General features: G+C 44.6%; 1 non-coding gene across 1 annotated transcript; it reads right to left on the bottom strand.

Moving 5' to 3' along the window:
• Positions 1-19176: 19176 nt before the first annotated feature.
• Positions 19177-19305, bottom strand: LOC131280331 (small nucleolar RNA SNORA31). The gene has a single exon (XR_009187820.1). It is a non-coding gene; the product is annotated as a small nucleolar RNA SNORA31 (small nucleolar RNA).
• Positions 19306-27378: the final 8073 nt, after the last annotated feature.

Raw genomic sequence — 27378 nt, forward strand, 5'->3', positions numbered from 1 at the left:
TCCTGTGTGGCCCTGTGTGGCCAGGGCTGTCAGGGTGAGTCTGAGAGGCTCACCCCGGGTTCCCAGCTGGGGGTTCCCCGGTGGAGCCTCCCGCAGCAGGAACCAGGCAGGAGTTTGCGGTTTGGCCAGCCCTAGGGGCTGGATGAGGAGGACTCAGCCCTGGCCTCCCTCCACCCTGTCTGGCTGCACCCACCAGGCCTCAGCTCCTGCCTCAGAGACTGGGGCTCTCGGAGCCTTGCGGGCACTTTCTCCCCCCCCCCCCCCCCCCCCCCCCCCGTTCTTGCCTCTGAAAATCTCCAGCTGAGCAATCTCCAGCTGCACGTGCTCAGCATCAACGTCAGGCTCCTCGGTGAAGCCTTCCTGCAGCAACCCCGAAGGCCATGGGCCCCTCCAGCCCCTGCATCTCCACACCCCCCACTTTGGAGCCCCACCCTGGGCCTATGCTGGGAGCATTATAGAGGGGTGCCTGGGGAGAGAAGCCTCCAGAGTGGTCTGGGCCTGGACCCTCTACTTCCTAGCTGCACTGTGACTCTGCAGTTTGCTTAAACTCTCTGATCTTGTTACTCCTCACTGAAATGGGAAGGATAGTTGAAGTAACCCCTTTGGGGAGCTTAGTACAGAACCTGGCTCAAATTACATGCCCTGTAAATGGTGACTGCCACTACGTGTCTCCAGCTACCTTCCCTCGGTTCCTAAGCCCAGTGCAGCCTGCAGCAGGCCACAGGAACGGGTTAACCATCTGGCTGCAGAGCTCCGGATCTGACTGGAGCCAGGCACGTCTCAGGAAGGGCTTAAACGCTGGAGGTGATCTCACCCCCGCTTCGCGCAGGAAGGCGGCCTTGAAGGTTAAAAAAAAAAAAAAAAAAGACCGGCCAGCGGCTGGGTGGAATTTTCCAGCGTTCATAAACAGGACCTGCCCGGACGACTGAGGGAGGTCACCATGGAAACGGTCATGTGCTCCTGCCTTCTGGTTATTCCAGCCTGACTCCAGGACGCTGACACAATCTCCAGGCCTCTTCATTGGCTGCCACTTTTCTCTTGCCACCAAAACCTGACAGGAGATTGGCCAAGTGCAGTTGCTGGGCTGGAGTTAGACTTTCCTCTTCCCCACCCACAGGAATGTGCTGGAAGCTGTTTTGAGCCTGAGGAAGTTGAAAATAGGCTGCCAAAGACATTGCCATAGCAACTGCTTTCCTTTCTGACCTCAGAACTCAGCAGTTGACTTCATTGTCCCTGAAGTACTTTTCCAAACGGGTGTCGGCCATTTTACACTCGCCTTCTTTTGAAAATGAACACCCTCATTTTCCTCAGTAGTCAGAAATCTATGAGCCTTTACCCATGGAGTTGGTTTCTTTCTGTGAAATGGGATAGTCCTCTCAGACTAACTACTTTCCAGGGCTTAAGGGAGGCTCCACCTTGGACCAAGTCTGCAAATTGATCTGCTATGGAGTCTGATCCTAATTCTGTCAGCACCTGCCCTCTGGGACCATAGTCTCCCAGGGGCTCATTTTTTCCTTCTGTTAAAGTATCCCTTTCTAGACAATTCCAGCTCGGACATTCCTTGATCCTGAGGTAAAGGCCTGCCTGCTTTCCCCAGTGCATCTGTGGCGCTCATTGTCCCTCCAGGAGGTGAGAGCACGGCCACTGGTCTACCCTGAGCAGTTTCTTGTGGCAGACATTGCACACACATCAGCACAGTCTTCAAACCTGAGGCGGTGACTATCATTAAGGCCATCTACCCATTTTACAGATGAAAAAATTACATTAACTGCCCTAGCAAGTGATAAGGTCAAGATTTAAAGCCTGGTGGTCTGACTGCAAGTGAACAATTTTAAGCATGAAGCTATCTTTCCAGGCACCAAAGGAAATAAGATGAAGACAACATGAGCTGGGTTCAGAGTAGGTAAAACCTGGGTAAAACCAACCTGCCCTAGGAATCAAAAGCCCTGGCTTCTACTCTAGGCTCTGCCATGAAGTCACATTTTGTCACCTCCAGCAAGTCAGTTTTCCTCTCTTAGCCTCAGTTTTCCCATCTGTAAAAATAAGAGGTTTTCAGCTGAGTCTTTGAAGTCAAATACTTTTGTCTCTGAGAGCCAGAAACCAGCCCACAGGAGACAGGAACAGACTCCCTGAGTCACACAGCAAACAAGGACAGCCTCAAGGGGCCTGCCCACTAGCTTTGATCTCAACCTTCAAGAAAAAGCAGAAACAAAAGACGAGGTTTGAGAAAGGATTGTTTGCAGCTCAGGCCCAAGGCAGTGATTTTTCCAAAAAGCTAAATACATTTCACTTTAAGATTGTCCTTTATCCAGAGATGAAGTCTTTCCTATGTTTCTGATGTGAAAAAGTCCTTTTTCTTAAGAAATGGTGGTGATTCTGGATGGTTCTTTTTATTTTTTTTAATGTTCTTGGGAAAAGTTGGTTAAGTTTATGTAAATACGTACAATTGATAAAAACATTTATTTTGGGAATTTCAGATATATAAAAGAGTAAAAATGATCCAATGAATTCCCAAATCACCCATTACCCAGCTTCAACAATTACCAAGTCCTGGCCAGATAAGCTATTTTGAAGCAAATCCCAGACATCATAATTTCATCTGTAAAAAAATATATATTTTAGTAAAACCACAGTAGCATTTCCACACCTAAAAAAATTTAACAATACTCCTTGAATATTTTCAAATATATCGTTTGTCTCAAATTTTTTAACAGTTGGTTTGTTCAAATCAGGATCTAGAAAGAGTCCACACATTTCCTTTGATATGTTCCTTAAGACGTCCCCCCTGCAGTTTATCAATTTATTTGCCAAAGAATCTGGGTTATTTTGTCTTCTTGAATTTTCTACAATCTGGATTTTGCTGACTACATCCCAGTGGCATGGTATAACATATTCTTCTGATCCTTCTGCATTTCCTGTAAACAGGTATTATTATTTTTTAATTAGAATACTTCATAGATGGTGTCAAAAACTTCCAGTTTAAAAATAAAATTACTAGGCATGTAAACCAAAAAGCTGGGAACCACATTGCTCTGAAGGAAATTCAGTCCACCCATGCCTCTTTGGTTCTAGGTTCTGCCCCTGGTCTAGTCAGAGCCCCAGAATGCTCCTTTCTTGGCAGTGCAGACTGTTCAGCTGAGTCATCCTGCTCTCCGCTGCTGTGAGATGCTCGTTGAATGACCCCTGTGTGACACATTTCTTCCATATAAAGGCCCGCAAAAACTTGCTCTACCTGAGGAACAGGGATGTTTTGTCCTTATGGACAAGGTGAATCATGCACATTATTTTGTTTCCTTTTTCTTTGGCTCCCAGGAAGTTCAAATCCATAACCAAAGCACAACTTTGACAGTGTTACAGGACTCTGTGGCCTTTTTCTTGGTCTTATCATTTACGCTTAGCTGATTTTTCCCTAGCTTGATTGATTTTTTTTCCTTTTCTATCTGATCAGTTTCACTGTACTTTTATAAACTAGCTCCAATCCTTTGTGTAAGAGGTGGATATAGACATTTAAAAATTAGTAGCAGAAGACTTACTTTTCCTGATTTCTAACTGTATACCCCAGGCATCAATTCTTTATATGATCCTGGGGCAGAATTTCATTTATTCAACAAAAACCCTCCAGGCAAGGCACCATGCTAGTGAAAATAAGGCAGGGAAGAAGTCAAGGTTTCTGCTTTCCTGTAGTTTATATTCTACTGGTAGAGTCAGATGACAATCCCAGTGAACAAGCAGCAGGTAAGTGTTCTGAAGAAAATAAGGTGATCGAATAAAGAGAAACCAGAGGAGGGGACCAATTTTAGATAGAGTGGACAAGAAAGGAGCCATTTGAGTGGAGAGTTGAAGGATGAGAATGAGGCAGCTTTGAGAAGAGCTGGGGAAATTCCAGATGGAGGGAAGAACAGGGCTGGCAGGGGAGGTCAGGGATGCAGAGATGTCCCTCTGGGAGGTGGGCAGCTCCCCTGAAGGAGAGGGAAGCTCCTTCCTTGAACCATTTGGGGAAGGCCACCTGCCCTTGGCTTATGAGTTTGAAATATACAACTGTTGTCCTTGCCTCCAGATTCCTACAACCACCTGCAGTGAAACAAATGCCCATGTCCTTCCTCAGGGGTGGGGCCCCAGGCCGCCTTCTACTTCTACTGAGCCATGACCCAGCCCTTCAGGGATGGGCAATTCCTGACCGAGAGGTCCAGAGAGCCCTTGGGAAACTGCAGGAGCCTTGGCTCTCTGCACAACTTCTGTGCCCATGACTCCTGTTCTCTGGGCTGAGACAAGGGGCAGGAGCCAGGTTTCACCTGGACCAGACCAGCCCCATGGGAGCTGCCACCTCCATTCCCCTCCAGAAAGCAGAGTTGAGAGCTGGGCCAGATTTCAACTCAGGATTCAGTTTTCACTAGGTCTTTGTGCATTAGCCATCATCAGGCACCCAGATGCCAGGCCGAGCCAAGTTCAAGCCAGAAGAGGCTTTGCCCTCTCAAGTTCATTGGAGTTGTGGCTGCTGCTGATAGAGGAAGCCATGGGGGCCATTAGGGCCTAACTAAGCTGGCGGAGCTAGGAAGGGCTTCCAACGGAAGCAGCTCACAAACTCAGAGGAACTCTAGAATACCACCCGTGAGGCTGGGCTTGGTCTTACCATGGCTAAATCCTCATCTAAGGCAACAGTCCAGTCTCCATTTAAAGGAAGGTGGGTGCTTAGTAAGGATTTGTTGCAAGAGCAGACAAAAGGGGGTATTGATCTAAGAACTTTCTTAATAATAGAAGTGAGATCCTTATTAGTGGAAGGAACCAAGTTGCTGCTGGTTGACCCAATGTCTGGGACCCAGTCCTGGTGAGGGTGAAGGGGTCTAGGAGAGCCTAGCCCGTTTCCAATCCTGGGTGGTGTGAGGCAACCCAGAATAACCCGGTGTGGGGGTTCAGGTCCAAATGAGGCAACCCGCATTCGCTGCGGCAATCTGCTTAACTCCTTTGAGCCCCAGACCCTTTGCGCCTCGCGGCCACCCGCCAGCTCCACGCACAAACGCGCGAGATGCTGCGGATGCCCCCCAGGACTCGGACCCGGGAGGCTCGCGCCCCAGCGCCTCGGGCCGGAGAACCCGGGCGTCGGGAAGGCGGCCGGGAGAGGGCGCCGCGCAGGCCAACGTCTGCGGGCGCGCAGGGCAGGCCCGAGCTCTGCGAGGCAGGCGAGGCGCGGCTGCTGAGGCCCTGATGGGGACTCGCACGTCCCAGCCTTCGCCGGCGCCGCTGCGGTGTGGGCCAGAGGAGGGGCGCCGCGGAGGCGGGGGCGCACCCCACAGCCCTCGCGGGGCGCCATCCCGTCCAGGGCGGTCAGCTTCTCAGCAGCCCCGGGACACCCGATTCCCATACAGGCAGCCCCAGGAAAGGCTCAGCTCCCAGCCCTCGCTGTCCCAGCCCTCGCTGTCCCAGCCCTCGCTGTCCCAGCCCTCGCTGTCCCAGCCCTCGCAGCCCGCGAGGAAACCTCAGAGGAAACCTTAGCAGCTCCGGCGTCTCCCCCGCCCTCCCTCGGCCCCGGAGGGCCGGAAACGCGGGCTCCCGAAGCTCGCTCCTGGCCTTCCTCGTCGCCTCGGCCTTGGCTCCCAGCGACTCCCGCTCTGCTCCCCAGGCCTGGCCTCTCCCAGTTCTCCTCCCTGCGGCTGCCCCATCGTCTGCCGCCAGGAAGCTTTTGATAAACCAGACGTTGGTCCTGGCCCATCCCTGGCCTCCCCGCGTAAACCCAGGCTTCTCTTGCGTCACGCCGGGGCCCTCGGGCCTTCTTGGCTGCCCCTGCTCAACTCGGCTGCTCTTCATCCCCCGCGCCCCTGAGCTGGAGGAGGGCCACCGTGTCTGCTCAGCACTGCCGCCCCCCTCACCTCCCTGGCGTTGCCCGCGGGAGCGCCCCGCAGCGGGCGCCCTGGCCTCGGACAGCTGAGTCCTTCCTGCTGCCTGCGGCCCAGGGCATCTCAGGGCTCGGGACGCTGTCACCGCGGGTGGGCAGACCAGTAGCTCTGGGAAAGCTGGGGTGCGCTGAGAATCGCTGGGAGTGGTGGAGACTCTGAGAAAGGGTGAAATACACCTGTTTAGAATAAATTACCCACAATATTTGGAAATAAGGCAAAAAGATGACTGACCCAACAGGTGTACCAAATGATGATTTAATGCTACCTCACCCAAAATTGTGACAAGATGTAAATAACGTATGTTAGGTAGAAGAGATGACTCCAGGCTATGGTTTTATTACTGGGAAGGACATTAGCTGGTTGTTTACATAACTCAGCAGTCTTATTTCTGTGCCTCAAGATGCTTCATTCTTTTTTTTTCTTCAGGTACCATGGGCGGGAGATTGAACTTGGGACCTCCTGTGTGGGAAGCCAGGACCTCCTATGTGGGAAGCTGGCCCTCAACCACAGTCTCACACAGGCTTCCCTAAGCTGGTTTTTAAAAAATATGTATTTTATTTATTTCTTCCAAGCCCCCCCCCCCACTCCCCGCGTTGTTGCATTCCCTGTGTGCTGTATCTTTAGGTACCTGGGAACTGAACCCAGGACCTCTGATGTGGGAGGGAGGTGTCTAATTGCTTGAGCCACCTCCATTCCCTGCTTTGTTGTGTTTCTCATATGTTTCTTCTTCTTGTGTCTCTTGCATCAGCTTGTTGTGTCAGCTTGCTGCTCCTGCCCATCACATCAGCTTGTTATCTTGCTTGTTTTTTCTTTAGGAGGCACTGGGAACCTCTGCTCCCTGCTTTGTTGTGTCTCTCATCATGTTTTTCTTGTGTCTCTTGCTGCATCATCTTATTGTATCAGCTTGCTGTGCCTGCCCATCATGCCAGCTCGCTGTCTTTAGGAGGCACCAGGAACCAAACCAGACCTTCCGTGTGGTAGGCAGGAGCTCAGTTGCCTGAGCTACATCCACTTCCTGAGTTAGGTCTGTTCATTTGTTTTTGTTTTTTTTTTTCAGGAGGCACCAGGAAGGGAACTGGGACCTCCCATGTGGGATGCAGGTGCTCAACAGCTTGAGTCACATTCACTCCCTCCAGTTTTCTTTTTTTAATTTTGATTTTTTTGTTTCTTTTCCCAGTTCTTTTTTTTTTTTTAAGATTTATTTTATTTCTCTCCCCTTTCCCCTGCCCCCATTGCTGCTCTCTGTCCATTCGCTGTGTGTTCTTCTGTGTCCACTTGCGTTATCAGATGGCACTGGGAAACTGCATCTCTTTTTTTTGTTGCATCATCTTGCTGCGGCGTCTCTCCGTGTGTGTGGTGTTACTCCTGGACAGGCTGCGTTTTTCACATGGGGCGGCTCTCCTTGTGGGGTGCACCCCTATGTGGTGCCCTGTGTGGCACAGCACTCCTTGCAAGCAGCAGCACTGCACGTGGGCCAGGAGGCCCTGGGTATCGAACCCTGGACTCCTATATGGTAGGCAGACACTCTATCAGTTGAGCCACATTTGCTTCCCTCCCAGTTCTCTTTGAAGTAGCTTTCCCACTGTACTGTGGTACACTGGTTAAGGCCTTAAGTAATCTTTGACACATGCTCACTTTATAGTAAGGAGAGTCATGTTTTTAACTTTGAAAATTATATAGCTGTGACACTTTTGGAGACTGTCCCACCAAGATGTCCAAGTGGACTTACTGGTAATTAAAGTTTGTTGCCAGAGAAGCGTGCCTCATGGACTTACCCAAAGCAATGCCTCTCCTTTCTCAGGCAGCACCGTAATCCTAGGACCTGGCCACTGTTATCATTCTGGAGTGTCTTTATATAGAATACACACACACGTATACACACATTAAATCAGATGTGTATGTATATGTATCTAAATATGCCATACACATATTATACATACAGATATTCTAATATATATATATTTGTATATAGACATGTAATCATTTGATGGGTTAGGGGATTATTTTTCCTAAAAGGCATTATACCAGAGATATTGTTCTACAACTTTTTTTTTTAGGTATTGGGGACTGGGAATTGAAACCAGGACCTCATATGTGGGAAGCAGGTGCTCAACTGCTTGAGCCACATCTGCTCCTACAACTTGTTTTTCATTCAAAAATAAAGTTGGAGCTCTTTTAATTTTAGTACATGAAACCTACCTTATTTTTTTAAACCTCTAACATGGCAACATAAACTATAAGAAACAAAAAATAAACTTAAGAAATGTGCAAGATTTTATATAGAAAGTTATTAAATAATTTCTTTAAATAATCTTGTAATATTCACAACCTTGTACTGTTGATACATTTTTAAACAACACTGCAATATATGCAGCTAAAAATGAAAGTCACCGTCATCCCCCTCCAAGGCAACAGCATTGTATCTTTCCAGGCTTTTTCTCTACCTTTATAATCATATTTCTGCAAGTTGCTTTTTGGAGTTGAATTAAGGTGTGTTTTTACAGGGAGTTAAATACATCTATAAATAGCTGTGGTGCTGCGTGGGTGTGAAAAATGCTGCAGCTGAGGCACTGTGCGCTGGGAACATGCGTCAGGGAGCGTCATGAGCACGGGGGAGGCTTCCAGGAGGGGGTGGGACTTTTATTAGGTCCGGAAGAATGAGCTGGTGAAGTTGAAGAGGACATTCCAGACAGGGCAGGGGACTCAGTGTGGATGTGGATGTGGGATATGCATTTGAGTGACAGAGCCCTGACAAGGTTGAGACTGCAGGCCCACGGAGACCAGCGTGGGGCTAAGCCGGGCAGAGGCACCAGGGGAGACCCTCGAGGAGAGCCAGGCTAGAAGCCAGTGGCCAGAGCCAGACCCGTGGCTTGAGGTCCTGCACCGTAAACAGGCCAGGTCTAGGGTGTGAATCTTCCACTTCCCTCAGGGTGGGAGCCACAGAGTTGCTGCTCGTTGCCAGACAGAGCAGAAGTCTATCCTCTGAAAAGGTCTTCCCAGAATGCCATAGCTGGGAGCATGCTTAGTGCAGGAACAGTAAATCCACGCATCATGACCACTGTTCCACGCCTGGGGGCTCTTACCACTGCCCAGAAGTCAAGCCCTAGAACTCTGCAGAGAGCCACCACAGATCACGGTCACTCTCCCATCTCATAAAATGACAAATGGCTACCTTAATGGGGGAGTGGGAATGATTTGTCCCAAGTTGTTAAATTTCATTTCCGTTGCTGTGAGACCCTGTGAGGAACTGGTGGGTGTGGCACAGCTGAGCTTCCCTCCAAGGCCAGGCAGCTGGGCTGAGTCCCTAACAGGGAGAAACAACGCCCAGAAAGCAGCCACGCCTGGCTTGAGGTCACTCTGAGGAGGTAAAAGAAGCAAGTCTAGACTTCAGATTTCCTGACCCTCTGCATTAGGCCAGGTTTATGTCTTGCTTTGTGTTTTCCCTCCTCAAGATACATGCCCAAATGCCTTTATTATCTTACCCAGAGTCACAGAGTTAAGAAAGGCCAGCATTAGCGCCAGAGCCCTTTCAGCTATATGTGAAACCACCACCCCACCACAAAGGAACCTGAGCGATGCGTAACCAGAAAGCTTCAGAGGTGGTCTCTGCCCTCAGGCATAAGAGGGCACTCCATGCCCTCTGTCTTGAGGTGCTACCCTACTCTGCCTTGGCTTGCGTCTCACACAGGCCTCCTCATCACTTGGATAAAGTGGTGCACTGTAAATAATAGGAAATGTGAGAAGCAGAAAGAAAAAAGGATGAAAAATGAACTGAGCCTGAGGCACCTGTGGGACCTCATCAAGCATACTGACATAAGCAGCATTGGAGTCCAGAGGTCGAGGGAGAGAAAGGGGCAGAAAAAGCATTTGAAGAAATAATGACCGAAAACTTCCCAAAGCTGAGGAAAGACAGGAACATACATATCCAGGAAGCTTAACAAATTCCAAGTAGGACAGACTCTAAGATGTACGCAAGACATATTAGAGTAAAATCATCAAAATACAAAGACAGAGAAGATTTTGAAAGCAGCAAGAGAGAAGTGACTTGTCATATATATGGTATCCCTAATAAGATTAAAGAAATTTTGCATCAGAAACCACCAGGACAGAAGACAGTGAGATGGCATATTTAAAGTCCTTGGAGAGAAAAAACTGTTAGTCGATACTATATCCGCGAAGCGGATTTGGTCCAACAGATAGGGCGTCTGCCTACCACATGGGAGGTCCAAGGTTCAAACTCAGAGCCTCCTGACCCGTGTGGTGAGCTGGCCCACGTGCAGTACTGATGTGTGCAAGGAGTGCCCTGCCACGCAGGGGTGTCACCCGCATAGGGGAGCCCCACGCGCAAGGAGTGCACCCTGTAAGGAGAGGTGCCCAGCACAAAAGAAAGTGCAGCCTGCCCAGGAATAGCGCCACACACATGAAGAGATGACGCAGCAAGATGATGAAACAAAAGGAGACACAGATTCCGGGTGCCGCTGACAAGAATACAAGTGGACACAGAAGAACACAGCAAATGGACACAGAGAGCAGACAGCTGGGGGGGGGGAGGGGCAGGGAAGGGGAGAGAAATAAATAATCTTAAAAAAAAAAGAATACTATATCCAACAAAGTTATCTTTCAGAAATGAAGGAGAGGGAAGCAGATGTGGCCTAAACAACTGGGCTCCTGTCTACCATATAGGAGGTCCAGGGTTCAATACCCAGGGCCTCCTGATGAAGGCAAGCTGGCCCATGTGGTGAGCTGGTCCACACGGAGGGCTGGTCTGTGCAGGAGTGCTGGCCATGCGGAGAGTTGATGCAGCAAGATGACACAACAAAAAGAGACACAGAAGAGAGACAATAGGGGACACAATAGGCCAGGGAGCTGAGGTGGCACAAGAAAATGATCTCCTCTCTCCCACTCCAGAAGGTCCCAGGATCGGTTCCTGGAGCTGCGTAATGAGAATACAAGCAGACACAGAAGAACACAGTGAATGGACACAGAGAGCAGACAATAGAGGGAGAGGGGAAAAATAAATAAATAAATCTTTTTTAAAAAATGAAGGAGAAATTAAGACATTTACAGATAAGCAAAAGCTGAAAGAGTTCATTACAAGAATAACCTGCTCTATAAGAAATGCTAAAGGGAGTCAGTCCTTCAGGCTGAAATAAAAGGGCAGTGGACAGTAACTTGAAGCCATAAGAAGAAATAAAGAACACTGATAAAGGTAACTACATAGGTAAATATAAAATACTGTAAATGGCAGTTTGACACTTCTGTGGACCCCAGAAAATTGTGATCTTAAAGTTAATTCATTCCTATGCATGTAATGTGCATGTAATTGTAGGTGGGAACTTTTGATTAAATTACTTCAGTAAAGGGCCTTTGATTAGATCGCGTGACCCAGGGTAGGACTTACTCCCCTTACCGGAGTCCTTTATAAAGAGCCCAGGAGAAAGAGCTGCTTGACGCTGAAAGCAAAGAGCCCTGGAGGAGAGGGAGAGACTAGTGGATGCCGCCTTGTGCTTGATCGCCCACAGCCGCCACTTAGGGAGAAAGAGCTCCTGAGATGCCTTGATTTGGACACTTTCATGACCTCAGAACTGAAAGCTTTTAACCTAATAAATCCCCATTGTAAAAGTAAACCCATTTCTGGTATATTGCTTTGGCAGCATTTAGTAAACTAAAACACTGTATTACTATATTTTTGTTTTGTAACTTTATCCCCCTCCCCCATATGACTTAATAGGCAAATGCGTAAAATAATATTTTAAATCTGTTAACGGACAGTGTAGACATATGTAATCTGAGATATTAACAATAAAAGGAGGTGGGATGGAGACATAGGAGTTTGTATACTACTGAAATTAGGTTGACAATAGTCAAACCAGGTGATTAGTTTCATTTTTTTTTTCTTTTAAAGATTTTTTATTTATTTCTCTCCCCTTCCCCCTCCACCCCCCAGCTGTCTGCTCTCTGTGTCCATTCGCTGTGTGTTCTTCTGTGCTTGTATTCTTGTCAGCAGCACCGGGAATCTGTGTCTCTTTTCATTGCATCATCTTGCTGCATCAGCTCTCCACGTGTGCAGCATCACTCCTGGGCAGGCTGTGCTTTTTTCGCGCTGGACGGCTCTCCTTAGGGGGTGCACTCCTTGTGAATGGGGCTCCCCTATGCGAGGGGACACCCCTGCGTGGCACGGCACTCCTTGCGTGCATCAGCACTGTGCACGGGCCAGCTCACCACACGGGCCAGGGTTGAACCCTGGACCTCCTATGTGGTAGGCGGATGCTCTATCAGTTGAGCCAAATCCGCTTCCCCAGGTTATTAGTTTCAAACGTTAATTGTAATTACAAAAGTAACTAGATAGAAAATAATTTAAAAATATAAAGAAAAGAAAGGAATTGAAATGATACACTACAAAAAAAAAAGTAAATTAAATAAAGGGCAGTAATGGAGTAACTGAGGAACAAAAGCACACAAGAGGGAAGCAGATGTGGCTCAAGCGATTGGGCTCCCATCTACCATATAGAAGGTCCAAGTTTTGATTTCTGGGGCCTCCTGGTAAAGGCAAGCTGGCCCACGTGGCAAGCTGGTCCAAGTAGAGGGCTGGATCGCATGGAGTGCTGGTCCAAGTGGAGTGCTGACCTGTGCGGCATGCTGGCCCACATGGGAATTGCTGGCCCACATGGAGAGCTGGTGCAGCAAGATGATGCAACAAAAACAGACACAGAGGAGAGACAATAAGAGATGCAGCAGACTAGGGAGCTGAGATGGAGCAAGAGATTGAGCACCTCTCTCCCACTCTGAAGGTCCCAGGATCGGTTCCTGGTGCTGCCTAAAGAGAATATAAGCAGACACAGAACAACACACAGGGAATAGACACAGAGAGTAGACAGCAAATGCAAAAACAATGAGGGAGGGTGTGTGTGAAATAAATCTTAAAAAAACATACAGAACATACATAAAACAAGTGACTGAATGGCAGAAGTAAATCCCTGCCTTCTCAATTATTATCTTAAATGTCAATGGTTGCAAGTGGATGTGGCTCAAGTGGCTGAATGCCTGCTTCCTGCATGGGAGGTCCCAGGTTCAGTTCCTGGTGCCTCTCAAAAACCAAGCGAAAAAGTAACAAGCAAACAAATGAAAAAAACAATTCAGGGGAGCTGATGTGACTCAGTAGTTGAGCACCAGCTTCCCAAATATGAGGTCCCGGGTTCAATCCCTGGCCCCAGTACCTTAAAAAAAAAAAGAAAAAGAAGAAGCCAATGGTTAAACTCTCCTATTAAAAGGCAGAGATTGCAGTGATGTCACCAAATGGCAATATAAGACATCCCCTGGAAACATCATCCCTCAGTATCAACTAATAAAAGGACAAATTGCACTTGCTTAGAACTCTGGAAGATGACAGAGACTGGAGAAGGACTTCACAAATGCTGAAATGAAGAAAAAGGGGAAAAATCTACAAAAGCACGTAGGAGATTTTCTTCCTGGAGTGCCAGTCTGGACTTCTCCCCCTCACTCGTCCCACCCAGCTTGGGAGTCCTGCAGAAGCAGCACGGCCTGGGTCCCTCCTGCCGCCGATGCAGACTACAGAGCCGCTCACAGCAGCAAGTTAGAGCCCCACGCATATCCAGGCCAGGCACCCGCGTGTGAAGAGACGCAGAGCGGAACACAAGATGCTGAGGAGTGTGACATAAAAAGCAGCCCCCGGGGGGAGGGGAGACCACAGCAGAACTGTTGGCAAGAGGTGTGCTTACTCAGTCCAATCACTGTTCACTGCACCACCTAAACACAAAAAAGACCTTTCTGGATTGAGCCATCTGATATCTTAATGGGGAAGAAACCAGGGGCAGAAAAAACTCCCGGGGGGGGGGGAGGGGGGGAAAGAGGGAGGGAACTGAGCTGTTGTAAGACACAATGGGTCCCAGAACTGAAAAGTAAGGAAAAGGGGGCACTGAGTGAAGGAGAGACCAGCCCAACAAGAATTATTACTAAAGGGAATTCTGCAGGATGAAAAGAAAAGATGGGAGAGTGGCTTGGAGTAGTGTGAAGAAAGGAAGATCATCAGTACAGGTAAATGCAAAACCAGTAGAATTGTATCCTCAATATACAATTCTACTCTTAAATTCCTGTGAGTCAGAATGTCAGAATACAACTGACAAGAAAAAGGCGTATTTCCTGCATAATGGACATGCAAGATATACAAAGGTAATATGAGGGTAAGAGCAACATAAAGAGGAGAAACAGTGATATGGGAGCAGAGAACATGTATGCTGTTGAAGCTAAGTTGGTATCTACTCAAATTAGTAGGTTATAGACATAGGTTGTGTAATACAAACTCCAGCATAACCACAAAGAAAAGTATTTAAAAGTATACAGAAACAAAAATGAGAAGAGAATCAGTCAGATACATCATAAAAGATCAACTATACAGAAAAGGAGGTTGCAATAAAGAAAAAGAGAGACCAAAAAAAAGACATGACATATAAAAACCAAAGGACAAAATGGCTGAAGTTAAGTACTGCCTTGACAGTAATAACACTGAATGTTAATGGATTTAACTCTCCAGTCAAAAGACTTGAGTGGGCAGAATGGAAAAAAAAAAAAAAAGAGTGAGACAACTACACTATAAGTTGTTTGCATGAGACTTAACTTTAGACCCAAAGACACAAATATATTGAAAGATGAAAAAAGATATTCCATGCAACAGTAACCAAAAAAAAAGATGGGGTGATGGCAGGCAAAATAGACTTTAAGTCAAAAGCTGTCACAAGAGCAAAGAAGGACATTATATATTAATAAAAGGGTCAATCCACCAAGAAGAAATAACAATCACAAATATTTATGCACCTAAACATAGGGCACCAAAATACATGAGGCAAACACTGGCAAAACTGAAGGGAGAAAAAGACACTGCTACAAGAATAGTTGGAGATGTCAATATACCACTCTCATGGATAGAACATCAAGAGAGATTAATAAGGAAACAGAATTTGAATAATATGATAAATGAACTAGACTTGACAGACATAAACCGAACACTACACCCCAAAACAGCAGGATGTACATTCTTCTCAAGTGCACATGGATCATTTTCCAGGATAGACCACATATTGGGTCACAAAACAAGTCTCAATAAATTTAAAAAGATTGAAATTATACAAAGAATCCTCTTTAATCATAATGGAATGAGGCTGGAAATCAGTAACAGGCAGAAAACTGGAAAATCCACAAAAATGTAGAAGTTAAATAACACATCCAAACTATCAATGGGTCAAAGAAAAAGTTGAAAGGGAAATCAGTAAATATCTTGAGATGGATGAAAACAAGAACACAACATATCAAAACTTATGGGATGCAGCAAAGGCAGTGCTGAGAAGGAAATGTACAGCCCTAAATGTATACAAAAAAGAGAAGAAAGCTAAAATCAAAGACCTAACTGTAAACCTGGAGGAACTGGAAAAAGAAAGCAAACTAAACCCGAAACAAGTAAAGGAAAGAAATAGCAAAGATTAGAGTAGAAATAAATGAAATAGGTAATTAAAAATAAGAGAGGGAAACAGACTTGGCCCAGTGGTTAGGGTGTCTGTCTACCACGTGGGAGGTCCACGGTTCAAACCCCGGGCTTCCTTGACCCGTGTGCAGCTGGCCCATGCGCAGTGCTGATGTGTGCAGGGAGTGCCATGCCACGCAGGGGTGTCCCCTGCATAGGGGAGCCCCACATGCAAGGAGTGCGCCCCGTAAGGAGAGCCGCCCAGCGGGAAAGAAAGTGCAGCCTACCTAAGGATGGTGCCACCCACACGGAGAGCTGGCACAGCAAGATGAATGAAAAGAAACACAGATTCCCGTGCAGCTGACAACAATAGAAGCGGACAAAGAAGATGCAGCAAATAGACACAGAAAACAGACAACCGGGGGGGGGGGGGGGGGGGGGAGGGAGGGGCGTTAAATAAATAAATAAATACATCTTTTAAAAAATAAAATAAAAATAAAAATAAGAGAGAGAGAGCATTAACAAAACCAAAAGATGGTTTTTTGAAAAGACCAATAACATTGACAAACCCTTAGCTAGAGTGACAAAGAAAGAAGAGAGAAGATGCAAATAAATAAAATCAGAAACGAGAGGGAGGACATTACCACTGACCCCATAGAAATAGAAATGATCATAAGAGGATAATATGAACAACCGTACACCAACAAATCAGTCAACCCAGATGAAATGGACAAATTCCTAGAAACACATGAACAACCAAAAGTGATTCCAGAGGAAATAAAAGATTTCAATAGACTGATGACAAGTGAAAAGACTGAATCAGTAATCAAAAACCTCCCAATAAAGAAAAGACTAGGACCAGGTGGCTTCAGAGGTGAATTCTACCAAACATTCAGAGAAGAGTTAATACCAATTTTGCTCAAACTCTTCCCAAAAAATTGAACAGGAGGGAACACTATTTAACTCAATCTAAGAGGAACATCACTCTAATAACAAAGCCAGATTAAGGTATTATAAGAAAATCACAGAATTTCACTTATGACAATAGATGCAAAAATCCTCAACAAAATGCTTGCAAATCGAATCCAACAGCACATTAAAAGAATTGTATACCGTGATCAAGTGGGTTTTATCCTAGGTATGCCAGGGTGGTACAACATAAGAAAATCAATTAATGTAAAACACCACATTAACAAAACAAAGGGCGAAATCACTGTGATCATCTCCAACAATGCAGAAAAGGCATTTGACACAATTCTGCATCCTTTCTTGATAAAAACACTTAGAAAAACAAAAATAGAAAGAAACTTCCTCAACATGATAAAAGGCATATATCAAAAACCCACATGTAACATCCTACTCAATGGTGAAAGACTGAAAGCTTTTCCTTACGATCTGGAATAAGACAAGAATGCAGTGTCACAACTGTTAATCAACATTGTGCTTTAAGTTCTAGCCAGAGCAGTTAGGCAAGAAAAAGAAAAGGAATCCAAATTGGAAAGGAAGAAGTAAAACTTTCACTATTTGTAGATGACATGATCCTATATAGAGAGAGTCCCAGAAAACCTACAACAAAGCTACTAGAGCTTATAAACCAACTCAGCAAAGTGGTGGGGTACAAGAACAACACACAAAAATAAGTAGTGTTTGTATACACTGGTAATGAGCAATCTGAGGAGGAAATCAAGAAAAAAATTCTATTTACAATAGCAACTAAAAGAATCAAATATCTAGGAATAAATTTGATCAAGAATGTAAAGGACTTGTACACAGAAAACTACAAAGCTTTGCTAAAAGAAATCAAAGAGATCTAGATAAATGGAAGGACATTCTGTGCTCATAGATCGGAAGACTAAATATTGCTTATTTCTACACAAAATAATTTACAAATTCAAGGTAATTCCAATCAAAATTCCAACAGCCTACTTTGTGGAAATGGAAAAGCCAATAATAATAATCAAATTAATTTGGAAGGGTAAAGGGCACTGAACAGCCAAAAGCATCGTGAAAAGGAATGAAGTTGGAGGACTCATACTTCCTGACTTTGACACAGCTCTGTGGTCAAAACAGCATGGTACTGGCTCAAGGACAGACATATAGACCAATGGAATTGAATTGAGAGTTCAGAAATAGACCTTCACATCTATGGCCAATTGCTTTTAACAAGGCTGCCGAGTCCGTTCAACTGGAAAAGAATAATCTCTTCAGCAAATGACACCAGGAGACCTGTATATCCACATACAAAATATGTCTCACACTAATACAGCCTGTGCATAAATTCAAAATTGTTTCCAAGTGTACCTAGTCTCTAGAAATCCAAACAAGTAATATAGGCCCTACAGTCTTTGGATGTTCAGAAAGGATGTAAGATGGAATGTGTATTCAAGGTTGCATCCCAGATGGAATGTGGGGGGGATTTTAATTCAAGTTCACCTGAAATGTGGAGGATAGGCTAAGTTCAAGCTCACCTGAAATGTGGGGGGCACTTTAATTGAAAACCTATCTAGTACTCAGACAAACAACTAACAAGGAAAGTCGTTTTCTTATAAAAGGGCACCATTTAACTCCCAACCCTTATATCTTTTCTGCATAAAAGGGAACCCAAAATTCTATTTGGGGCTCATGTTTTATTAGGACAGGAGTCCGCCAAGTCCGGCTGGTCGAAATTAACCAACTTCCTTCTCAGAGTTCTTGTGTCTTGGCCTTTCGATACTGCATACACCTGACTTCTCTACAACAATACGATAAACAAAAATTAACTCAAAATGGATAAAAGACCTAAATATAAGAACCAGGACTATAAAGCTAGAAGAAAATATAGGGAAGCATCTTCTGGATCTGCCTATACAAACAATGAACCTGAAGTTAAACCATGGACTATTAATAGTATAATTTTTAAAATGTGCTTTCATCAACTATAACAAATGTACCACACCAATGTAAGGTGTTAATTCGAATGGTATTGGGAATTCTGTATTTTATGCTTCATTGTTTTGTAAATCCATAACTTCTCTACTAAAAAAAATCAGGAAAGTGGATGTGGCTTAAGCAATTGGGTTCCCGCCTACCACATGGGAGGTCCCAGGTTCAGTTCCTAGTGCCTCCTGAAGAAGGCAAGCTGGTATGACCAACTGGTGCAGTGAGCTGATGCAACAGGATGCAACAAAGAGACAAAGAGGAAGAGGAAAGGCAATGACGGACACAATAAACCAGGTGGCTCAAGTGATTGAGCGCCTCTCTCCCACATGGAAGATCTCAGGTTTAGTTCCTGTGTGCCTCCTAAAGAGAAGATGAGCAGACACAGAGAGCAGACAGCGACCCCAAACAATTGGGGGGTGGGGTGGGAAATAAATAAATAAAATAAATATTAAAAAAAAATCAATTGGTCATAGATGTGGGTTTTTTTTTTGCACTCTCAGTTCTATTCCATTGGTCTATATGTCTGTCCTTGTGCCACTACAACAGTATTTTGATTAATGTAGCTTTGTAATAAGTGTTGAAATTGGGAAGTGTGAGTCCTCCAACTTTTTTTTCTGGATGATTTTGGCTATTCAGGGTCCCTTTTCCACCCATATGAATTTTTTTTTTAATTTAAAAATGTTTTATTATTTTTTAATCAAAATCAATTTTATTGATACATATTAATAAAGCATAAAATTCAACCAAAGTGTAAAATCAATGGTATTTGGAATAATCACATAGTTGTGCACTCATCACTTTTTTATTTTTTGGAGTGAAAAAGGTTATTTGCTGTTTTTAAGTTTAGTTCTGAGTTGCAAAGATTATTTCCCCTTCCCCGTTTTTAGAATTTCCTATATTCCCCCATTCAATCCCAGCTGCCACATCCAGAGAGACAGTGTGAGGACCTTCTTTTTCTTGCATCTATAATGGAAACATTAGCAGCAGATATTAACTACTCCAGATCTGTCAGAGATGCATGCATTCATCACTTCAATCATTATTAGAGCATTTTCATTATTTCAATAATAATAATAAACAAAAAACAAACAAATAAGAAAATTCTTCATCTCTCAATCTTTGTTTCCCTTGCTGTACATTGCTGCTATTTCTGGCTATTCTTGCACAATTATTTATTTATTTATTAAGCCATTTTATTGAAATATATTCACATACCATACAAGCTATCTAAAGTTTATAATCAATGGCTTTTAGTATAATCACAATGCTGTGCATTCATCATCATAAAAAATTTTAGAATCGTTTTATTACTCCAAAAAGAAAAACTCCACACCCCTTAGCAGTCCTTCCCTAGCCCTACATCACCACTAATTAAATTTCATCTTTAAAAATTTATTTATATTGGGAAGTGACTGTGGCTCAACCAGTTAGGCTCCCATCTACCATATGGGAAGCCCGGGGTTCATGTCCTGGGGCCTCCATGTGAAGGCAGGCTCACCCGCCAGTGCCACGGAGTGCTGCCCAGCCCACCAGCGCTGTGGGGAGCTGTCTCAGCAAGGTGATGCAACAAAAAGGGAGACAAGCGAAACAAAACAAAACAGAAGAGCTCAGCAAATGGACATAGAGAACAGACAACAGGCAAGCTGCAAGGTGTGTGGGGGGAATAAATAAATACAGACACAGAAGAATGCACAGCGAATGGACACAGAGAGTAGACAGCACACGCAAAATATATCACACAATATATTTAGTTCATAGTAGCACAATCATACAGTATTCATCCTTTTGTGCCTGGCCTGCTTCACTCAACATAATGTCCTCCAGGTTCTTCCGTGTTACCATATGCTTCACGACTTCATTTCTTCTTACAGCTGAATAATATTCCGTCCTGTATATGTTGTTTATCCATTCATCAGTTCATAGACACCTGGCTTGTTTCCAACTTTTGGCAGTTGTGAATAACGCTATGAACACCGGTGTGCAGATGTCTGTTCATGTCACTGCTCTCAGTTCTTCTGGGTATACACCCAGCAGTGGTATTGCAGGGTCACATGGCAAGTCTATATTCAACTTCCTTAGGAGCTGCCAAACAGTCCTCCACAGGGGCTGTACCATTCTGCATTCCCACCAACAGTGAATAAGTGTCCCTATCTCGCCACATCCTCTCCAAGACTTGTAGCTCTCTGTCTTTTTAATAGTGGCCATTCTGATAGGTATGAAACGGTATCTCATTGTAGCTTGCATTTCCCTAATCATTAGTGATACTGAACATTTTTTCATGTGTTTTTTTGCCACTTGTATTTCTTCTTTTTTAAAAAAATATTTTATTTTTATTTATTTCTCTCCCCTTCCCCCCCCGCCCCCGTTGTCTGCTCTCTATGTCCATTTGCTGTGTGTTCTGTGTCCGCTTGCATTCTTGTCAGCAGCAGGAATCTGTCTCTTTTTGTTGCGTCATCTTGCTGCGTCAGCTCTCTGTGTGTGCGGCGCCACTCCTGGGCAGGCTGCACTTTTTTTGCACAGAGCAGTTCTCCTTGCAGGGCACACGCCTTGTGCATGGGGCATCCCTACACGGGGGACACCCCTGTGTGGCACAGCACTCCTTGTGCACATCAGCACTGCACGTGGGCCAACTCAACACATTGGCCAGGAGGCCCTGGGTTTGAACCCTGGACCTCCCATGTGGTAGGCGGATTCTCTGTCCGTTGAGCCAAGTCTCCTTCCCTAATTGTGCCTTTTAAACCCTGCTTTCTCTAATTTCTCTTTTGTGCCAGGCAGCCAACTATCCATATGCAGCAGTCCTCCCGCCCACAGCAACCTGTTATTTCTTAATGACTCTGGCCTTGGAAATCAGACCCCTCTTGATGGAAATGTACGTAAAACAGGAGGCTGTAAGGCCTGAGGTAGGGCTACCAGGATTCTCCTGTAAAGAGAACCTAACCTGAGTTAGGTTCATGCATCTGTATCGTGCACTATTGATCTTAACTGGTCTGAAGCCTTTGTGGTTCCCTTTTTGAGTCTAGGAAAAATTCCGATGAGTGGAAGTTCAGCTTGGTTATGCAGCACCCCGCCCCACCTCCAAGCCTGCCTAATCTTAGCGTAGTCTCAATAGAGCTGTGGCGCTGTGAGTGCCTGCTGAATAAATGGTCTAGTGGTTTTGCAAAACGTCAGCCTTGATGTTGCCCCAATCATATCATCAAAAGGGCTCTCCCTTCGGTCCCCAAAGACTCCAGGCTCTAAACCCAGTACATGCTTTTCTGTGGCTCTGGGCTGTGGGGAAGGAAGACACCAAGGATAGCTTCAACGTTTCTGGCCTGAACAGCTGGAATGATGGAGCTGCCGTGGATAGCAGGAGTAGCTGACTTTGGCAGCTCAATTTGGGGGTTAGAAGAAAGAGGTCCAGCTGGAGGTAAAAATTAGGGAATTAGTAGCATAATGATGGTAATTTAAAGCAGGAGGAATTTGTACCAAGGGAAGGAGTGCAGAAGAAGAGCAGTGCTCCAAGATTTAGAAGTCGGGAGGTGAAAAGAAGCCACAAAGTCCCAGGTTTGATCCCAGGTACTTCCTAAAGACAAAAACAAAAGAAAAAGAAAAAGAAAATCTCATTGAGGAGCAGATATAGCTCAGTGGTTGAGTGCCTGCTTCCCATGTATGGGGTCCTGGGTTCATTTGCTGGTACCTCCATAAAAAAAAAAAAGGAAACCACAAAGGAGGCTAAGAAAGAGCAGTCAGAGTGGTAGAAGAAAAGCAAAGGATATGTTTTCAGAGGAAGGAGACATCAACTGTGTCCAATTCTGCTGTTAACTACCTTGAGACTGCCATGCTGAAGAGGTCATCGACAGCCCACCTGAATACCCAGTGTATAGCCAGTATCAACGGGCAGCCTGTGAGCGAGCCATCATGGACATCAAGTACAAGTGAGCCTTCAGGTTGACTACAGCCCAGCAGACTCTAAGGGACAGCTACCCAGCCAAGACCTTCCCAAATCCCCGATCCACAAAATCCTGATTAGCAAAATAAAATGGTTGTTCTGAGCCACTGAGTTTTGGGGTAAACTGTGAGATATTTATATTGCAAGACCTACTCATAGTTCCTAGCCCAAGTGCAAAGATCATGATGCACTTGTTCACTACCAACTCTCCAGGCTCACACATGCCTGGTATAGCCCAGCCATTCAGTAAACACTTGTTAAGTGAGTAAAGAAACACCAGAATTTGTCATTTGCTTATAAATCCCTGGGCAACAGCAACCATAGCTCAGTGTCTCAGAATCCAATGGTACTGCCACGGTTAACTGTACTAGGAGATGCTTTTATAGAGATGAATCCTGTTGAGCTTAATTCTCCCATGGGTAGTATCTGGTATAGTGGGCAGCCTCCAAGATGGCCCCAATGATTTCCACCTCCTGGTAATCACACCTCAGGTAAATCCCTCCCACACTCTCTCAGGGTTGATCTGTGTGACCAATAGAATATAACAGAAGCGATAATGTATCACTTCCAACATTAGGTTATAAAACAGATGCATCCATCGTCAGTGTATTCTTTCTCTTGGGTCACTGTTTTGGGGAAAGTTGGCTACCATGCCATGAGAAGTCCTATGGAAAGGCCCACGTAGCAAGGAACCAAGGCCTTCTGCCTACAGCCATGAGCCATGGGCCATCCTGGACACAGATCCTCTAGCCCCAGGAAGCCTTCAGATGACTGTAGCCCCCGGGGAACAACTTGACTCTAACCTCTTGAATCTTGAGTTGGAGCCACTCAGCTAAGACACTCCCAGATTTCTGACCCTCAGAAACCATGTGAGTTATGTGTTTTTAGCTACCACAACTTGAGGTAACTTTTATGCAGCAATAAATAACTAATCTGCGTGGTAATAGGTCCATTTTATGGATGAAGAAGGTGAAGCCCAGAGGGCAAGGTGACCATCTCAAGATCATAGAATGAAAAAGTGAGACGGGAAACGGACTTTGGCCCAGTGGTTAGGGCGTCCGTCTACCATATGGGAGGTCCGCGGTTCAAACCCCGGACCTCCTTGACCCGTGTGGAGCTGGCCATGCGCAGTGCTGATGCGCGCAAGGAGTGCCGTGCCACGCAGGGGTGTCCCCCGCGTGGGGGAGCCCCACGCGCAAGGAGTGCGCCCGTGAGGAAAGCCGCCCAGCGTGAAAAGAAAGAGCAGCCTGCCCAGGAATGGCGCCGCCCACACTTCCCGTGCCGCTGACGACAACAGAAGCAGACAAAGAAACAAGACGCAGCAAATAGACACCAAGAACAGACAACCAGGGGAGGGGGGGAAATTAAATAAATAAATCTTTAAAAAAAAAAAAAGAAAAAGAAAAAGTGAGAGAACTGGCCTGTTCTCAGAATACCTTGCACACAATATGTTCTCAACAAATACTTGTGGAATTTGGCCAATCTTTTTTTCTTTTTTTTCCTGTTATCAGGTTTGCTTAAAAGTGAGGTTTAACAGTCATGAGTTAAAACTGACTATTATAAACATAACAATATGTAAGCATAATTGTTATGGGTCCATTAGGTGCCTCAATGGCCCAGGGAAAGGTAAAGACCTGTGTATGGGGACATCTGTCCCAAGAATCCAAATATTCTTTTTTGGGGGGGAATCCAAAAGTAGGTAAGAAATAGCGCCTGTAATAAAGTCCAATCAGGAGAAAAACCACATGGTAATTTGAATAGAGTTGATTTAATATAAAGCATTATAAACTACAAGAGGGGATTGGAATAGAGGAATTGTCTAGTAAGAAGTAAAGAGAACTCTAAAGACTGTAGAATAGCAGATATAAGGAGCAGCCACTATACTTAGGGCTGAGGTAGAGAACCCAAGGAGTGACTGCCCACCCCAGGACTGAAATCCAGACCTTGTTGACTAGGGCATGGTGCAGACTTACGGAATAGCACAAAAATTGCTGCAGTGCCATACTGGCAGAACTTGTGGAAAATCTATTCTCTAGGGTACTGGAGAAAGCTGTCTCACCAGAGGGACTCCATTCCAAAACTGTCTGAAGGGTGAACCTGGAGGAAGATGCTGGCTGCTGTGTGCTGCTGAAGCCTGCTGCTGGAGAAGGAAAACCCCTTGATTTTGCAGTGTCTTTTCAGTGCCCTCTACTGACAAAGTGTAACATCATGCCTGCTGACAAAGGAAAGATACTTAAAGGGCCCAGATCCAGTTTTGGAGAGCAGGCAACAGAGTATGAATTTAGCACTGTGAGGCAATAAATTGATGAATGGCACAACCTGGCCCAAGGACCCAGAGAAATTCTAGAGCTCAGGTACATCTTGCTCAAGATAGCTGGTGACAATTTCTCCCTGGTTTGAGAGAAAAAGAGAGACATGAAAACTAATTGTGAATTTTTTGTGGTGATGAATGCACAACTGTGATTATACTAAAAGCCATTGATTGTACACTTTGGGTGGACTCTACAGTATGTGAATATATTTCAATAAAACTGCTTTAAAAAAAACCCACTAACAGTGGCAGCTGAGTCCATTAGGCAGGAGTCTCAAACTCAAGGGAGGTACTCCAATAGGTTATAAAAACAAGTAGAGCAGGGCAGTATATGAAAACTCAAATGTCAGCAAAAAAGCACAAAACTTAATTATTTTATTGAACCATGTTACAAACACATAAGATATAAAATTTATAACACTATATTTCAAAGTTAAAATATAAAAATACTCACTGAAAAAATAGAAATCTTTAATTATTAAAATTTCCTTTCATAATCGGTTTCTCCTTTGACTTTGAACCAGAAACCTGACACCTTTTCTTCTGCACCAAGATATCAGTGTCGGGTCTTGTATTTTGAGTTGTGATATGAAGAACCGAATTCAATCTTGAATCCTTTAACTGGGAGCAAAGTATAGTTTTACTCAATTTCATAATAGAAAAGTGCTGTTCACAGATACAGGTACTTCCAAACATTGACAGAATCTTTGCACAGTGGTTTTTAAATTTAGGGTAACTCTTGCTGAGGTACTTGTAGAATTCGGGTATCCCAATGTCATCATATTTAGCTTTCAGGACTGTATTACATTGCAATTCAATAACTTCCATTTGTAATTCTTCGTTAACACTATCAATGTTAATTGAGAAAGGCGAGATAAACAACATGAGTTCATTTTCATAATGCTTGAAATCAAAGAACCTTTTTTGGAATTCAGTCTTCAACTCTACAATTTTGGGGATGTAGATGAAGCCATCACTTTCATTTCTGGAAACTGATTTCAGTGTAGGAAAGTGGGCCAATTGAGTTTCCCAAAGACTCAGTTTCACTAGGAAAGAGCAAACTAAATCATACATTTGTGTAACTACATGTGAACGCCTTTGCAGAGAAATATTCAAAGTATTTATATGGTTTGTAACATCAACCAAAAAGGCCAGTTCTCTGATCCAGTCATCACTGGTGAGCTGGGAAAGGCTTTTCCCTTGGATGACATGAACAAATCTATCTCTCCTATCAGTTCAAAAAACCTCTTCAGTACCACACCACGACTAAGCCACCTGATCTTTGTATAGTAAAGAAGATTACCATACTGTGCATCCAGTTCGCCAAGCAAAGCACTGAATGGTCTGTGGTTCGAGCCATGGGAATGTTTCCAGTTCACCGTATTAATCACTACATCCATGACATGTTCTAGTTTTAGCTTTTTAGTACAAAACAACTCTTGGTGAATAATGCAGTGAACGGACTTAAGTTTTGCATCCTTGCAAAACATTTTGACCTTGGAGTTAAGCTTTCCAATAAGTCCAACGTTATCACAGACCATCGCAGGGGCACCATCTATAGTCACACTTACTAATTTTGACCAGTCAATGTTAAACTTTTCAAGACTTTTCTCAACATACAAAAATAGGTCATTTTCAGATGCTGGTTCTGTCATGGGTACCATGTCCAAAAGTTCTTCAGTGATGTCAAAGTTCTCATCAACATCACGGATAAATATAATTAACTGGTTCGTGTTATTTACATATGTGCTCTCATCAGTTGGAATAGACAATGTCACAAATGATTTCACTTTTTCTCACAACTTGTAAGTTTTCAGCCATATCTTTTATGCACTGAGCAACAATGTTTTCAGTTTGACTTATGTGTGCAAATGCTTGTTTCTGTTCAGGACACATGATTTCCACTGTACTCAATAGACACTCTTTTATAAATTCACCATCTGTAAAAGGTTTTGATGCTCAGGCCATTTTTTCACCCATTACATAACTGCATTTCACAGTAGCATTACTTACTTTATTAACATTTGATGATAAACGCTGTAAAAATTTCAATCCTTTTTTTAGTTCATTAAGTTTTTCATCATGCATCTTTTCTGCACACCAGTCAAAATTCTTACTATGGTTTGTTTCATAATGGCGTCTTATGTCACCAAAGTTTGGCATCATAAGTTTGAACAAATCTATCTCTCCGATCAGTTCAAAAAACCCTCTCACATAGGACTATTCTTTTCTTCCACAAAGAAATATGCTCACTAGTCCCACTTTTCTTGAAACAGGCAACGCTCTCGAGCCATCTTTTGTTTTCCCACTTTTGATAGAGACATAGGTAGAATAAGAACAGCGCAAGCCTGATGATAAATGGTTGCTGACAATGGTTTTGAGGAGCAACAGGGAGAGGTGAGGACTGTAGCAACCTACTGTAGAGGCTTCCAAGGAGGCAGACTTTGCTTGGTTGAAGCAGATTGTTGGTATGTGGGAAAGTTACCAGATCTTGCTTTTTTTTTTTTTTTCCCCAAGAAAAGCCAAAACACTGAGTTTTAACATAAAATCAGCTGATGTTTCGATATTGTGAAAGAAAGAGAAAACTGTAAGACATTGTGAAGGACAAAACTGACAGTGTTAAGGCTAAGGACCACGGACAGCGTCTGGGCACGGGTTTGTAGCTCTGTAGCCCCACCCACCTAGCATGTGGCCAACCACTTCCAGAGTAGTCGAGGCTTCCACCCCATACTGACCCAGGGTGGCTTCATTCTAGCGAGAAGAGCACAGGCTTGGGAGTCAGGCACATACCTCGGTTCAATTTAGTCCTGCCATTCTCTACCGGTGTGACCTGGAGCTAATCACTTATGTCTCC

This window comes from Dasypus novemcinctus, chromosome 10, assembly GCF_030445035.2.
Source record: "Dasypus novemcinctus isolate mDasNov1 chromosome 10, mDasNov1.1.hap2, whole genome shotgun sequence".
NCBI classification, from domain to species: domain Eukaryota; kingdom Metazoa; phylum Chordata; class Mammalia; order Cingulata; family Dasypodidae; genus Dasypus; species Dasypus novemcinctus.